The following is a 13,731-nucleotide window of genomic DNA, read 5'->3' as shown; positions in this document are numbered from 1 at the left end:
TGAATCATTAAAGGAATATAAAAATTGCAAATAATCTCATTTGAATTCTTATTTATTTAATTCTGATTGGGAGAACACTTCCTGACAAAAGGCTGACTTCAGCAAGGGAAAAAAAGGAGATAAGGCGAACATTTATATGTTTTCACTTTATGAGGAAGAAAAAAAAAATTTAAATCTAACTTCTTTCCAATATCTTTTAAAAATGGGGTTACAGCTCAACCAGTATCTACTGTTTGGTGAATACAGTTGTGGTTCTTATTTAAAATACCAGATTTCAAACTTAATATATGTAACTCGAAAGATGCATGTATACACATCCATACACACAATAAAATATATGTATAGGCGTATCTGTACATTCACATGAGTATTAATATTCACAACTAAAATGATTTGTTGTCAAATTCTACAAGCATAGCTAATATATACATTTTAATCAGGCAAGACATAGTATTTAATGGGAGGCTATTGGCCTCTTCGGATAAATTTAACATCTATATATTCACAAGGATGGGTTAGCAAGGAACAATTTGCCTGAAACAGATATTTGAAATTGTCATTTTATGGAGTTGCATTGTGAATTCTTGCTATCATCAGATGTTTCAGTGTCAAAAATTGGCTAGAAATCTAACACTTAATTCTAGTTTCCTCTGAGTTAAAAATATCAGCATTTCAAAAAACACACATAAATCTTTTGAGGGCAATTTCATTTAAGGAAATTTAACAATATAAAGGACCTCATTACCCAGTATTGTCAATCCAACACTTTTCACAGACAACTCATCTAAAACCTACAAACAAGAACAATTTCTAGGATTCTCATTAAATTGGAAGTGCGGAAAAAATGACAAAGTAAAATATCCCATGTTTAATATTCTTATATATGTTCTACTGTTTACTTTTCAGAATGTTTTCATAATATTACTAATAAAATATTAGGACTCTTCATGGCATCAGAAAAAAATAAGCTACTCTTCATCAATCTCTTTGATTTTTAAATGTAAATTGGGGGAAATGACCAAATACGTGATTCAATGCTAAAAAAGAAATAAACAAAAGCAAGTGGGAAATTCTAGTTAACACTCAAGCTTTAAAAAATGTTTGTCACCTGCTTTTCATTCTTTACAGAGTTAAACTAAGTGTCCTTTTGTAGTCACTTTTGCTAATATGATGTGTCTAATTGCATAAGGAAACTTCCACTGTCAGATTATGTCTGACACCATAATGGGAGATGTATATTGTGACAGGGGTAGAATCATGGAGAAATCATTTTGAGAACTTCAGGTCCTTCACTTATATTGGACTATACTGCAGCCCCAAATTTCAGTGAGAAGGTAGTATTTTATTCCGCAGTTTTTCTTTTCGAATGAGAAGGGAAAGACACCCTAAACATAAATTTACTGTTCTCCTAAAATTCTTCCTGAGTATGTCATCATGTCATCACAATACATATTCCTTCTAAAAAGAAAAAGAAAAATATGAGGATGTTTATTAAATTATGAGTGCTGAATGCTAATAAGGTGTAATAATTTAACAGATTATTGCCTGGGACAAAGAGAAATATGTTACTAGCATATTAGACAAGTGTCCTTCCTCAGGCAGTGATCTCATCCTATAATGCTCCTTACTTTACTGCAAAGTTTAAATGTTTCCTCTGGAGTGTTAATACTATTGTGGCATCAATTTCTAACAAATATAAAGTACCCTACCTTTAAAAAAATGGATTAATATAAGGCATAATGCTGAAGTATGTGTCAAGTGTAACCTTTATAACTTTGCTTGTCAGGTTTTTCCATTAGAGACCTCATAAGCAGCCCTTGCATATCAGTCACGGTGTTCCCTGACAGGTTTAACCTTCCCAAGTGGCTGAATACACCATCTTCACTGCAGCCTATTGACCAAGGCAATAAGCCATTCTATATAGTGTATTAAAGTCATTTTCCACATGCTACCTCAGCACGACCCATTGTTCATGCCGGCTCCTGCTGACCATGGAAAACCCGCACTCCACACTAAATTGCTACACTTTACACCGTTACACCAGTTAAGCAATAAGCCCCCAACTGAATTGTTTTTTTCCTTCATAGTCTAAAAAGCACAGCGATTATCACAAGTGCTCAAGATGCAATTTTAGACTGTCAAAAATCCCTGCAAATAATTTAAACACTTAAAATATATGCTGACTGTGGAAACTTTATTTTTGTTATAATTCACCAATTCTTTGTTCCCGGATGCCTAAGGGTGGCGGGCCGTCTGTGCAACTCTGAGCAGCCCTGGGCACTCGGTGTCAAAGGTTGTGTTTCAGCCCCATGAAATTCACCCCGTCTCTGCTGAAATCAGCTTTGTTGCTAGACCCTGTGACAAATGAGTCCAATCTAGGCTGGGTGCCCTTGACTTGACCCTGGCCAAGGCAAACAATAGGGCAGACTCAGCCAGTGGAAAAGATGTTCTGCACTAATGAACCCAGCGGTGGCCACAGGTCAGTTAAAAAAGAGGGGATAATGTTCAATCTTTTCAGGTGCACATTCATAATGAGCGAAGCACACAATCTCTTTCAGGATGGAGCACATATAACAAAGAACGTATTTGTACACTCATCAAGGCTAATGGACCCTGAGGGTGCAATAGGAATATGTTTTTAATTTAATCTTTATTGAATGACCTTACACACTTCATTTTCTCTGCACGGCACCATGAAATGGACACACTCTTATCAAGTTGAGAACTGAAAACAGATGAATATATAAATGACCTATCTACCTGCTGGGTATGTAGATGAATTTCTTCCTTTATTTTCACCTCTGTCCATCCCGCTGTTGGCTCTCAGCACCTCCTAGGGACACTTGCCCTTAAACTCTTGTCTAGATTAGCTAATCATGTAAACAAGAGAAGAACCCCTCAAAATCTGGCCAGACGAATCTTGAAATCACTAACTGTTCGAAGAAGGAAAGAGCTATGATCATCATACTAAAAGAAAACACCTTTTCTTTCCCTTCCAGAGCAAAGACCGAATGTGAATAAGCTCCAGGAGTGGAGGGACAATTGTACATCCTGTACAGGTCCAAAGCACTTTCAAGTAACTAGTAATCACAATTAGAAATGCTGTTTTAGCCGAACGGCAAAGAGATCGATTTGAAACTTCCTCTAGAAAGCTGCTTCCCAATACATTTTTGCAATTTTTTAGATGAGCAGCACAATGACAAAACAAATTCTATAGTTCCTTTTAAAATAATAGGAATCACTTCCTCCAGTTTTCTAATGTAGGCAACTGTGGTATTAAAAACTTGGGGCTCTAAACGTTACTCTGCAAAATTGGGCAATCGTGTAAATGGAAAATATAAGCTTACCTTTAACATGTTCATTTTAGTGCATCAAATGCCAAAATCATCCTAGAATTTTATATTATTTTCACCTTATTTTCTTGTGCTGATAATAACTCATAATGAAAACCAAATCAATCCTTTAATAATGAAACGAGGGAGATAAAATGCTTTATAAATTTCTCTTTTTCATCTCCTTAGCCCCTGATGTTAAAATCTTGCTTATAGGATGCATCATATTTCAAGCACAAAATTAGAAAATTGTCTTCAATGAGGCAGAAGGTGGTACAGGTGGGTAAGTAGGTGTGACAAAGTCAAGTTTGTGAGTTTTTTCTTCCCATTAAAATGATACCTTTTATTTATGGTCTTCATCAATCTTACAACATGTTTCATTCATATTAAACACTCAGGCCTTGGCAAATGGTTAATTGCTAGCCCAAGGCAAGTGACTGCAAGCTAGCTAGGCAGAGAGAAGTTCAGTTTACCCTGTTGAGAAAGTAATGGGTTAGTTGTAAATCATGGCAAGAGTTATTTGCATCCTATTCCTTCTTGTTCAACTGCTAGTTGATGAGAAACTTTAATAGACCTCTGTGCAAAAGGGCTTTGATTTAACTTGAGTGTGTTCAGAGGCAATTCATACACAGTTTAACAAAATATTATATTAAGTTTAAAATCATTTTTGTCAGCTATTTTGTTAGGTGATAAAATCAAACTGAAGTTATTTTAAAAGGTGTCATGGATCTAATATTTAGCATTAATATTAAAGACACTTTATAGAATAATTTTGAGTAACATTTCAGTGTTGGTTATCGACTATGGGAACAACTGAAATATATATAAAAAGAAGTTCAGCTATTTTTTTTTCAATCAAACTTGTAAGGACAAACATTTATCCTCACAAACTATATGACAAAGTTGACTGTTGGAAAATTAAAGCCACATATTAGAAAGAAAAAGGCTGACAGAATTTAGAAACCCAAACCACTTCTTAGTTGCCACTAATAATTTTTTTACTCCATTTAGAAAATTCCTGTGTACTTAATCTCAGACTCCTCAATGCTTCCACAGCATTATGTCTGTGTATTTGTGTACTTTTTGGTCTTAATGTAGGAAAAAAAAGTTAATGTGTAGTGACCAGTGAATGACAGCCTAGAAAGTCATGTTCTTTGGCACAGTTTTGTTAGGAAAGCAAGATCCTATGGTTTACAGACAGAGAACACTTCCAGTCTTACAGGCCACCTGCACATAAACACCTCACAAATTGCGAATGGATTCAAAACTATAAAAAGAATGCTTCTTTGGCACAAGTTGACAATCTACACGCATGGACTGTGAAAGTGCTTGCTTTGTCCAGTGAGAAGTAAGGGCCCGGGTGAGAGGAGAGCCTCCCAAGAGGTAGCCATTCTGCCCTAGATTTGCCTTAAGCAGAAGACATGAGCTTTGGTCAGGTACACGTACTAACTGCTCTGCCGGAAGGGAAATATCCTCACATCATTTCAGTTATTCACACAACCCAGAAATCACTCCCACTCCCAGCAATGTCTCTACCTCCTACTTTTCTGAGAAGATGAAAGGCAATAGACACTCTTCAATCTACTTTTTATGGTTTCTATCTGCAATATTCCACAGGAACATCTCTACCTGAAGTCTCTAATGACTTCCTTGACACCAAATCAGATAGTTTTCATGGTGTGGCAAAACAGTGGAGACCACCTGAGTTCAAATTCTTAATGCTCCATTTACTAGCTCAGTGATCTTGGGATTTTACTTCTTTCTGTTCTTCAGGGTCCTAGGGGACAAAATTATGACAGTAACAGTATTCATCCCTTAGGGTTTCCGTTAGTATTAAAACAATTAATCCATACCAGGAGCTAAGGGTCGTGTTTGGCAACTTATAAGCATTAAATAAGAGTTAATTTTAATTGTGGATGCACTGATTCAATCAGCATTCGAGGCTGATCACTATGCTTCTTAAAACACTCTCTTCCCTGACTTCACATCATGTCAATTCAGTAACTCAGGGTTCCCTGAGTTCTAGTCACATCCATTTGTATTTACACCACAGGTCAGCCTGCAGTCACTCTCATGGGGTTAGAGCAGGCCTATTTGTCTCTATTTATCCACACTGCCTTCCCTAAAGACCGGGTGCTCTTGTTTCTATGCAAATCTTATTATTCATCCCTTTATTCAATATTGTCCAAAGTTCTTCAACTAGTCTTACAATAATGCAAAACCCGTCAAGTGGTCTTGCCAAATCTCCGTACTCAGTCTCTTCTCACCACTAGCTCATACCTTCTGTTGTCTTTATTAACAGAGGAACCTCCTCTGATCCTTTTCATTTACCATCTTCCTCCTGCCATAAAGCCTATGCCTGAAACAGTTTTCTCTTCCTCCTTTTCCTCAATAAACCTTATTTCATCCTTCAGATCTCAGTTCAATGACCATATCTTTAGAGAGGTCTTCAGGGGCCTTCCTACTTACTTCAAATGCCATTATATGCTCTGACATAATAAATGCACCTTTCCTTCAAATCAGTTATCCTATTTTTGAATTTATATTTTATGGGTGACTATTTGTATAAACTAGTATTTGTTCATCTGCATGAGACTAAGTCCCATGAGGCTAGGACAGTTTTGCGTTTTGACTGTTATTATATGCTAGAATCTAGCACCATGCTGAATATGTTTACAGTACCCCTTGGATTTAGAAGAAAGGCTCAGCTCAGTAGATATTACATCATCTCCTTTTATACATTTGTCATACTCTACCTTGTACAATTTAAAAAGTTTTTCTAGTAAAACATACCTTCTTTTTCAAGCCTCATAACCTGTGTCCTTATAATTCTTTTATTATTCTTTTATTTTTACTTCTTCCCAATTATTTCACATGTATTTTGAAAGGACAACACTAACATCAAATAGAACAGCCTTGTATTACTGAAATTTTCTCCTGTGACTATAAACTCATTGAATATATATACGTACCAAATGTCATTACTTTATATTATCTAGTGCCTTCACAATGCATGTTTAAAAAAAAAGTTTATTTGAAAGAGAGAGAGAAAATAAGCAGGGAAGGGGCAGAGAGGGAGAGAGAGAACCCAAAGCAGGTCTACACTGTCAGTGCAGAGGCCAACACAGGGTTCCATCTCATGAACCGTAAGATCATGACTTGAGCTGAAATCAAGAACCAGTCACTTAGCTGACTATGCCACCCAGTCACCCATGCTCTTTATACTAGATACAGAAACAAATTTCCTAGCTTATTCACTTAAATCATATCCACAAGAACCCTCATGCTTTTGAAATACAAATACAAATTATTTAATTGAAATCATGACTAATCTATGTAACAGGCTAATGATTCCCTTCTAAAATTGTGAGGTTTGGGCACCAAGTTATTTTCAACAAAGTAGTCTTGGTATTTTTTGATTCTCTAGTATGTTCTTGTGCTTTGTGCCCTAGTGACCAGTAACTACTCTTTAAGACATGGGACAATGGAAACATTACCCCTCTCAAACTTCTCTTTTTTTTTAATGTAGAAGATCCAACTCTTAGTGTAATTTTTTCAACTGTACCTGTACACAAGTACCAATCTTAAATAATGATATATATAAAAATGGCATACAAACTAAAAATACAAGATTATTGATTTCTAAAATCAACACAGGTGCAATGCTGTGGAAAACAGTATGGAGGTTGCTCAAAAAAAAATTAAAAACAAATATCATATGATCCCTATTTTCACTATTGGATATTTACCCCCCAAAATGAAAACACTAATTCAAAAAGATATATGCACCCATGCATTTACTACAGCAATATTTACAATAAACAAAACAAAATACTGAAGTAACCCAAGTATTCTTTGATATATGAATGGATAAAGAAGATGTGTGTATGTATAAATGTATGTACATACAATGGAATACTACTCGATCATGAAATAGAATTGGATCTTGCCATATGGGATGACATGGATTGACTCAAAGGAGATTAGCTAAGTGAAACAAGTCAGACAGAGAAAGGCAAATACCCTATAATTTCACACAGACTCTTAAATACAGAGAACAAAACTGATGGTTGCCAGAGGGGAGGCAGGTAAATGGATGTGTGAAAGATATAAAGCGGATTAAGAAGTCTAAGCTTCCAGGTATAAAATAAGTAAGTCACAGAGAGGAAAGGGAAATACAGTCAAAAATATTGTATTGTGACAGATGATGACTACACTTACTGAATAATGTATAGAATTGTCAAATCAGTATTGTACACCTGAAACTAACATATTATATGCCAATTATGCTTCAATAATAGAAAAGTATATGTATAAGGAAACAGTTTCCAGACAGTAGACAAACAGCATAGTACTATTATTCTTGACATAAAAGAAACAGGTAAAATCCACAGTCACCACACAACACCTTTTATCAGTAATTTATTAGATGTGATAAATACAAGACTGAAGACTGCAGAAGAAAGGGTCCATAAACTTGAAGACAGAGTACTATATAGTATCTAATCTGAAGAGATAGAAAAAATGGGAAAAAAGCCTTAGTAACATAAACATCAAGTGATCAAAATTATATGTATTGGAGTTCTATGAAAGGAGAGAGAGAATGGGGCAAATGTGCGTACACACACATGTGTACACACACACACACACACACACACACACACACACACCATCGAAGGGAAAAAAAATGACCAACCTAAATAATGGACAACATTTCTCCAAAATTTGGTGGAAAACAAATAGAACACAATGAAAACCACACCTCGTCACATCATAGGAAACTCCTGCAAATTAGACAAAGGGAAAATCACACACATACAAAAGGCACTGCATTACAAAAAACAATGATATATAATTGCTAACTTATGATAAACAATATTGGCTAGAAGACAATGGAATGACATCTCCAAAGTGTTGAATGAATAAAATGGTGTCTTAAAACTTTGTGACCACTGAAAGTATCTTTTCAAAATGAGAGTGCAATGAATATATTTTCAGATGAAAAAGTTGAGAAATTCAGTTGAAAATTGAGATTTAAGAACACTAGGAATGGTAAATATATGGGTAAATTTAAGAGACTGTATTTAGTACCAAAGTAAACTGTAATACATCAAGGAAGCACATTATGTATCTTGGCAACCACAGAAAAAACAAACACAAATAGACATAGCTAAAAGCAAATCAAGTAATTAAAATGAAACCGTGAAACTTATTAGATTACCTAAATGAAAGCAAAAATGAGGAACCAGAGAACTTAAAAGATTGTTAACAAAGAAACAAACAAACAAAAAAACGGCTGACACAAATCCAAGTATCTAAGTATTACATTTAATATTTATACATAAAACGCTTACATTAAAAGCAGTATTTTAAGAATTTTTAAAAATATAAGACATAATTAAAAGCAGGATATAATAGAAGTAGCTTAAATATACAGATATGAGGCAGGTTGAAAGTAAAGAATGGAATAAATCTATCACTCAAACTGTAAGCCTATGAAAGCTGAAGTGGCTTTACTAATTTCAAACAAATTAAATTTGAACACAAGGGTTTAGGTGAGGATATGTGTCAATTCAGCTATCAATTATAATAAATGTACTCTGGTGAGTGATGTCAGTAAAAGAGAGGTCAGAAGGTATATGGGAAATCTCTGTACCTTCCTCTCAATTTGCTGTGAACCTAAAACTATTCTGAAAAACATTTTTTAAGTTTAAAAAACTGACAGAAAATAATTTGTTCAGTAACTTCACGAAGAAAGATATATGAATGACCATTATGCACATGGAAAATACTCCATATCTTCAGTAATCAGGAAGATGATTTAAATCGCATTAAAATATCATTACACACATTTAAATGGTTATATTTTACAAACTGACAATTCCAAAATTTGGCAGGGTGGTGGAACAAGTAGGATTTGCATACATTGCTGGTGCAATTTTGAAATGGTACAAACACTTTGAAAAACTATTTGGCAGTTTCTTATAAAGCTAAATCGACACCAATCTGATGACCCTACAATTCCACTACTGGAGATTTATGTAAGAGAAATAAAAAGAGGTATATACCAAAATATTTGCATGCACATTTTTATACCAGTTTTATTAACAGAAGATAGAAACTAGAAACCACCCAACTATCTGTCCACATGATTGGATAAAAAAATATGGTATATGTATAAAATGGGGTACCATTCAGTAATAAAAGGGATAAACTATGGATTCATGCAGTAACGTAAGTGGTTTTCATTCAGAAGGCAACTCATGAGAACAAGTCTATGTACACAGGCAAGGGAAAAAAATGACAACTATTTGGAAAACCAGCATTCTACTGTCAACTAGGGATATCCTAAGATCTATGACCAAAATTTTGTAGAGTTAAGTCATTACACGGGTTCTAAAATATTCTCATAAAACTGTCAATTTTAAACTTTACCTTTCAGTCTCAGTATGATGTTTCAGAGCCATTTTTCAAAGAATAAAATACTAACCATACTTTTGAAAAGAAATTACATTGAGTGAAATAAACCAGATAAAAGACTATCCACTGTGTGAATTCATTTAGGTGACATTCAAGAACAGGTGAAACTAATGCGCAGTAATAGAAATCAGAACAATGGCTTCCAATAGAGGAGTAGGGATTCCCTGGTGGAAAACAGTATTATATCTTGATTGAGGTATTGGTTACAAGGGTGTATATATTTGTCAAAACTCAAAATTATACACTTAACTGCATTTCAAAGTGTTTAAATTTTACCTCAAAACGTAAGATTTAATGAAACAAAGAACCCGTTCCTGACCACTGATTTGGAAATTTAGCATAAATATATGAATTAAATATTAACATTGAACATATTTTTCACTGCATGTAGCTATTACTTGGAACAAGTATTTATTGTCCCATACTTTATCCAAGTCCTTGTGATATAAAAGGTTTTAACAAAACTGTTTTTAATGTGTGTTGGCCAAAAGAACAGGTGGTCAGTAAAAGCACCTTCCTTTTTCAACTTCTCCCTTGCTACACATTTTAGAATAATTCTTTAACTCTTCTTACAAATTCCAACTGTTGGTTCTTGTCCATAGTAGCAAAACAAAGTTTTTCAACCTAAGTTTTTCCACAAATACTTATTTGAGACATGACTCTACACAAAAGGTTGCTTTGTAAAAATTACTGTATGATAAGTCTTTCCAACTCTTTTCACTATTTATCCAAGAGAATTTTTCAGAAGTACTTAAAACTCTTGGCGGGGGGGTGGGGGGGGTGGGGGGGTGGGAGGAGACACAGCCCAGGACAGAATTATTTTCCTGTCTGCAGAAGCTTCTAGCTTACATGCTGCAAGGAAAAAGTACCAGTTGTTCCAACTCACGCTGTACATTTTAAAGTCTATATGATTTAAGTATAGAGCCATATCAATGTTCTAAATTACTTCTGTCCAATCACTATATGTGATACTAAACTCATTTAAGGAAGAAATTTTTATGCCTTAACTGTAGAAACCATTCTTTTAGGCCACTGTATTCATTAGACTGATGTGGAAATTGAATTTTTAGACCTGAATTTTGAACAGAAGCCACAGAAGTCTTAAAAGTTGATATCCACTCAAAGCAATGCAGAACACCTGCTTGTCATTCATTCATTAGTGGATGGATTTATTAAGATATTACATAAAAATAGAATTCAGTGAAATCACGGACTTTTCTGAGAAGGGGATGTTTATGTCCTTCATTTTATAACTTCAAGGTACTGGGATTTTGAGGACTTAAAGAATAGCTAGATATTTGAATACCAGTTTCACCATATGGAGAAACACATTTTTCAGGCCTTTTCCCAGTATAAGCTCTGATAAAGAGTGAAATAACTTCAGAATCTGAATTTGGGAATCTGAATTCTGAGGAAAAACAAAAAAAAATTACCTAGTTTTGACTAAAGTATAAAATAAATTTACAGTTATGGTCTTAAAGTGGCATTGTGTGTTACACACAAAATGCTTTTCTAGTGCAGCTGTTTAATGAATTCATTTTAAAGAAGACTATTTGTTACAATGCTATAAAATTTCCAATCAGAGTAAAGCTGCATTTTGAGGAATTTTCTCAAAACCAAGAAATGTATTGGAAATTTTATCCATTGTAAGCATTAAGTAAATACTATGTCCATACTTAAATATGGGAAGACATTTAAAACTAATAAAGCGGTATTTACAACAAATGTTTTAATTACATGTTACAAATATGTGCAAATTTGTGGACGCAAGTCCATGTTTCCTAAAACTTTTACGAATTAAACCAATTTTATCACATTCTTCTTAAGCCTTTTTTTAAATTTTTCATTTTTTTTTTTTTTGTCTGCTTGGCTTTGGGGGTCATTACATGTGTTTAATTACTAAATAGTCTCAGCTGAACCACCTGCCAACTGGATTTTGCCATTTCTCTAATTAAAACCGAGTAATTAAATTTGTGATAAAATATAATTAAGCAAAATTTTAGGCCAGATTTGAACCTTCTACGTTGCCCAGAAGCCCCAATGACGTTAAAGATTCATGCAAAATCTAAAGATTAATGGCCATGGGTTTCATTCTCCCCTAGTTACTTCATACTATGAGAGTTTGCTTTTACTAAAAACAGCTCTGGAGTTATTTGGTTGTTTGCTTTGTTTTGTTTTCTCTTTCAAGTATTATCTGATCATCCTCCCTTGCCTGAAGGCTACCTGAAGGCTTCCTTTCCTCAAATCCTCTTCACACCCTGCACATTCAGGTCTGTAACAGAGAAAATCCTCTCCTGAGTAAGAAAACACATAATTGGAGTCCTTTGGACAACTTGTAGTTACAGGCAACAGATGCAGAAAGAGAAAAATTTTAAAGCTACACAACCTAGCTTAAGATGATGAAACCTCATATGACCTTTCTTCAATCAGAACAAAATTACCCATAATGAGGTATCATTTTGAGATAACCCACTATCTGTATGGGAGGTTAAAAATCTCAACACTTAGAATGCATTTCTTAACCCTTATAATTAGCATTTATGGAACTGGAGTTAATATTTGAATGATTCTGACACTTTTTTTTTTTAAAGAATGCCATCAGTCTATGAAAAGTACAAGAGCATAAACAGACAGAGGAATACTAAGTGAAAAATAGATAAGGAGTTTGATACTGTGATCAAAGAAAGAAGGAACAACATGTATATAATTTCAGAGAAGAAAAACTTAGTAGTATTATTTAGAATTCCACAAGGATGTATATATTTTATATTTTACTTTTTAAGTTTTTATTTAAATTCCAGTTAGGTAACACATAGTGTAACATTAATTTCAGATATACAATTTCACTATAGAGATATAGCGATTCAACACTTCCATACAACACCCAGTGCTCATCACAACAAGTGCGCTCCTTAATCCCCAATACCTATTTCACCCACCCAGCCACCTCCCTTCTGAAAACAAAAGTTTGTTCTGTCTACTTAAGCGTCTGTTTCTTGGCTTGTTTCTCTCTCTCTTACTCTGTCCCTTTGCTTCTTTTCTTTCTTACATCCCACACATTTTCATTTTTCAGTTAACTAAAACTGAGTTTAAAGACACAATAAACATCTTAGGGACGCTGCCAATGACTTGGCTTTCTCAGAGGCACCCTGATGAAGGCACGGCTCCCGGAAGAATCTCAAATAAGTTATTTAATGATTTGGGTATAAAATAGATAGGAGAGTGGGGTGCCTGGGTGGCTCAGTCGGTTAAGTGTCCGACTTCGGCTCAAGTCATGATCTCATGGTTTGTGAGTTCGAGCCCCGCATCGGGCTCTGTGCGGACAGCTGGAAGCCTGGAGCCTGCTTCAGATTCTGTGTCTCCCCTTCTCTCTGCCCCTCGTCTGCTCATGTTCTGTCTCTCTGTCTCTCAATAATAAATAAACATTTAAATAAATAAATAAATAAATTAGGAGAGAGAGAGAGGTGAGACATAAAGGATTGGTAATAGAAATATGAGAATAATTCTTTTTCTGGAAGAAATCAGAAAAATACTATTGCAGACAATATTCATCAAGTGGAAGTATGAATTATTAATGGGATTTCTAAATCACAGTCATAATCAATGAAAAGCAGCCTATTCTACAAGCCATATTGGTAATCTAGTTTGTTTTATAAAAACAAAGGAGAATCCAACTACCATTCAGAAAATGATATAGATGAGATCTGAATGCCTAAGTAAGATATTTGGAGCTGGAGATTTTTCTCCTTCATTATCTGAGTCCAGAAGCTAATTTTGAAAGAAAAAGCTGGTTAACAATTTTACTCCAATCAACTTTTTTTTCATAGAGTGTCACAGCCTTACAAACTTTTATGAAACACTGGGAAACTCTACCACACATATAAATGTGAAAATGTTGGTGAAGGATGTAGTACACCCA

This window comes from Panthera tigris, chromosome A1 (genome assembly GCF_018350195.1).
Source record: "Panthera tigris isolate Pti1 chromosome A1, P.tigris_Pti1_mat1.1, whole genome shotgun sequence".
Taxonomy (NCBI): Eukaryota; Metazoa; Chordata; class Mammalia; order Carnivora; family Felidae; genus Panthera; species Panthera tigris.
This window is presented reverse-complemented; position numbering follows the sequence as displayed.